This window comes from Nannobrachium achirus (assembly GCF_963921795.1).
Source record: "Nannobrachium achirus genome assembly, chromosome: 19".
NCBI lineage: Eukaryota > Metazoa > Chordata > Actinopteri > Myctophiformes > Myctophidae > Nannobrachium > Nannobrachium achirus.
The window spans coordinates 57,690,205-57,694,992 of NC_137826.1; positions in this window are offsets into that span (position 1 = coordinate 57,690,205).

The following is a 4,788-nucleotide window of genomic DNA, read 5'->3' on the forward strand; positions in this document are numbered from 1 at the left end:
TGGCTCTGTATGGTTTGTGATAGTCAGTCACTCATATTTGATACAGTCTGTTTCAAGCGAAAATCAAACATATAATTTTCCGAATGTCTGTCTGAGTGAGTGTCTGTCTGTCTGTCTGTCTGTCTGTCTGTCTGTCTGTCTGTCTGTCTGTCTGAGTGTCTGTCACAGCGTTTCTCCTCAGTGGCTGGAGCAATTGATCTGAGCAATTGATCGCATCACCATTAGCATATGAACACACCTGACATAACTGTGAAGCCCGTTTGTCACTTTCACAAATCGTATGCTGTATATTAGCATTTTTATGGTGTATCTATATCTATTCCGCATCTAGCTTGAGGCATGTCTATTCTGCATCTAGCATGAGGCAACATGTTTAACCAGCTGTGTGTGTGTATGTGTGTGTGTGTGTGTGTGTGTGTGTGTGTGTGTGTGTGTGTGTGTGTGTGTGTGCGCGCGCGCGCGCGTGCAGGCGGGTGGGCGGCTGGGGGTCGTTTGTCTTGCCCTGTTACAGATCTTGTCCAAAAATCATGCAGATCGGTACACAGTATCTCTGTAGCCATTAAACGAAACGGGTATTTCTTACATTGATGCTCCTACATATTATCATGCAAGCACCAGTTAAAGTTACTTTCCATCCCTCATATACTGTGTGCACAGTGCACATCTCATAACCCACACACTGCACATCATTTCGGAGCTCATATCTTTGAACGGGTAAGGGCTAGTGTAACTAGAGGAAAATGAACGAGAGATTCTTTAGTGGGATCAGTAAGCCACACCCACTACGATGCTCTACCCTCTCTACAGCTGAGTGAGAAAACTATGGTGCACATTAAGTTAATCATCTGGGGACCCCCCAAAATATTTTGGGGACCCCCCTGGGGGTCCTGATCCACAGGTTGAGAACCACTGAACTAAAGCACTCTGTTCGGTTCGGTACAGGGCCATTCGGTTCGGTATACCGGTTCGGTTCAGTATTGTGGCACCCCTAGTCCCAACCATGGGTGTTTTGGGACATCTTATTATTTCTGTGTTTGAAGACTTGGTTGATGTACTGCCTGGCATATTTTATTGGTTTGACTTGGCAATGGTGCCCTCTACTGTTCTGGGCATGTCATTTATACTGAAGGTGCATAATGTCACGTGACTAATCACTGTAGCATTTTAACTCACCTGTGGGGCTTGGGCAGACAGACTGAACAAACAGACTGAGGTACAGGCAGACAGACTGAACAAACAGACTGGGGTACAGGCAAACAGACAGAGGTACAGGGCAGACAGACTGAACAAACAGACAGAGGTACAGGGCAGACAGACTGAACAAACAGACAGAGGTACAGGCAGACAGACTGAACAAACAGACTGAACAAACAGACAGAGGTACAGGCAGACAGACTGAACAAACAGACAGAGGTACAGGCAGACAGACTGAACAAACAGACAGAGGTACAGGGCAGACAGACTGAACAAACAGACAGAGGTACAGGCAGACAGACTGAACAAACAGACTGAGGTACAGGCAGACAGACTGAACAAACAGACTGAGGTACAGGCAGACAGACTGAACAAACAGACAGAGGTACAGGGCAGACAGACTGAACAAACAGACTGAGGTACAGGGCAGACAGACAGAGGTACAGGCAGACAGACTGTACAAACAGACAGAGGTACAGAGGGCATGAGAGGAGCTCTCATGCTAAAACCTATTACTACTCCTTAAATCTGGCACAGAAGGCCACACTTTTTATTGTTTATCCTTTGTTTATTGTATTGTTTACTTGTTTATTGTACTGTATCTTTTACCCACTGAGCACGCCGTCTAAAAGTGGTCTAATAGTCGTATAGATTCGAAAGTTTTTTAGTTGTCTAAACTTAGACTAGACGACTAATAGATGTCTAATAGTCGTCTAAATGTAGACCGTCTATATTTAGATGACTATTAGACGTCTATTAGTCGTCTAGTCTAAGTTTAGACAACTAAAAAACGTTCAAATCTATACGACTATTAGACCACTTTTAGACGGCGTGCTCAGTGGGTATTGTTTATTGTACAACGGATTTCTTCATTGCATCTTTATTTTTTATTGCATCTTATTGTTGTACAATGTAATTTCTTTGCACTAGTTTGGTTTTATTGTTGAAATACAAAGATGGACTTGAGGGCATGGCAGCAAAGTTGGCTGCCACCAGGACATTGATGTTGAATTTTTTATTGTTCATGGTGTTGAAACGTTGTTTTGTTTACCTTGCAGTTTTCACAGTGTTTTGACTTGGGGCAAAAAAATCAAACCCATGTGAAACAGCAGTGGAAGCGTGCCTTCCTTCCTGCCTGGATGAGATCCATTTAGGAGCAGTTAAAATACTTTTATTTTCAACATATTGACATAAAAACTGGACGTCAGTATTTTCTTGTCAAAATGTTGTTGTCAATTAAAGGAGAAGATACTTGGATTCAACAATCAGAAAAAGGGGCTAGCTACTGAAGCCCAACAGGTTTGAGAACCACTGATCTAGTGTATACCAGGTCGCACTTCTTGTTGGTGACATCATCAAGAACGTTAGTCCCTCATTTGCTGTTGATGGTGACACGACAACAAGTGACCTTTTTGTCTCAGGGCACCCTATTTAATCCGAGGCACCCCTACATTATAATTTTCACTCCCAGCACCTTATATTTATAGCATATCGTCGTTGTCGGGTGGAAACCTTGTATGTCTAAAACCGTTCGTTTTGTATTTATCATCTATAAAAGGTACTAAAATAGTGAAAACAGCAGATCTACAAGCACACAACGCCTCGCGGTTGTGTGCTTGTAGATCTGCTGTTTTCTCTAGTTTTGTGCGACAGTCTTGTATGATGAAGCAGGGATTTGCTTTACCAAAAGACCTACACATTTGAAACTTGGAGATACAATGTTTCTGCCCGACAGTGACGATATCTTTGTGATTATGTTGCGAGGAAAACGTTGAGATAAAAGCCATTTTGGTTAGAACTGACTGAAAATAACTTTGTACTTCAAGTTTAAAATGATACTATATAATATAATATAATATAATATAATATAATATAATATAATATACTAATATAATACTCAATATTTTCTCAAGTGTCCAAATAAATTCCAAATGTTATCAAATGATCTCGCGGCACCCCTGGACTGCTGTCACGGCACCCCAGGGTGCCCCGTCACCCACTTTGAAAACCCCTGAAATAGATAACAAGGCTCAAGTTGGCACCTCGGCAGAATGCCACCTTGCCCACCCACATACTGTAGATAGAGACAACAGCCTTGGTGACGTCACCATCAACAGCCAATGAGGGCTTGCACGCTCTGCTGGTGCACAAGTATACAGTAGGCCATACATGGCCAGGAGTGCACAAGGCGCAAGTTGGCACCTGGACAGAGTGCAGTCTGGTTTTTTATCGATGACACAAACCATGAAGCCTTGAATTCACTGAGATTGTTTGGTTCTTGTCACATTCCTGACACAATGATGGGATGAAGAGGTGGCTCAGACTCCGCCGGTCATCAGATTATTGGCTTATTATTATTGCCAGACCCATGAAATGGGTAGGCCTACATAAGCAAATGTCGGTCCGGGTTTTCTATATAAAGGGTATATATGATGATGACATGATGATGACATGCCTACAAAAGGCATGATGTCATAAATGATGATGACAGACAGGGGGTCTGGCACAACCAGGTTGACCTGGTCTAGTTTTTTTAAGCTGTGAAAGCCGCTTCCAAGGTGTGGCTTTGTCTGTCCCGTACATGTCCATATATGGTCTTTCCAGTCCAGAATGAACAGGCTTTGTCTGTCCCGTACATGTCCCGTACATGCAGAATTGAGGATTGGTCAAGCTTCACATGACAATTTGGCCCTCCAGACAAAATCATTCAGAATTCATACAAATATAGAACTAAAGCACATAGGAAGTATAGATCTAGAACACAGAATGTATAGATCTAGAACACAGATTTCATAGCTCTAGAACACATAGAATAAAAGTTCACCGCTTCACTTCGAACCGAGGTTTGATTTTTGAAGCGGTGAAAGCCGCTTCCAAGGAGTGGCTTTGTGTGTCCCATGTCCATATATGGTCATTTCAGTCCAGAATGAACAGGTTTTATCAAAAACAAAATGTCTGTCACCTCATGTTCATATATGGTCATTTCAGTCCAGAATGAACAGGTTTTATCAAAAACAAAATGTGTGTCCCATGTCCATATATGGTCATTTCAGTCCAGAATGAACAGGTTTTATCAAAAACAAAATGTCTGTCACCTCATGTCCATATATGGTAATTTCAGTTCAGAATGAACAGGTTTTATCTGTCCCATACGTCCAGAATATGTGTGTAGTGTCCGTCCCGGTCTGATGATTGGATACTTTGAGGATCGGTCAAGCTTCACATGACAATTCGGCCCTCCAGATAAAATCATTCATTCATTCAGAATATAAAGAATGTATAGATCACAGAGTTCATAACTCTAGAACACAATCATAGAATAAAAGTTCACCGCTTCACTTCGAACCGAGGTTTGATTTTTTAGTTTAGTTTAGTTTATTTGATCACTCACATACATTTATACAGGTCATACATCCACATAGTCATCGTTACAGGTGATCAAAAGCAATAGGCTGAAGCTGAAAGCTTATGGATGCCTATCCTACATGGAGTAAATACATTGATTAGTTATTGAAGTGTTTAAAATGTAAGGATACATCGGCCTGATAGCTTATAGGAATGCAACAAAAACAAAATAAATAGAAAATAAGAACT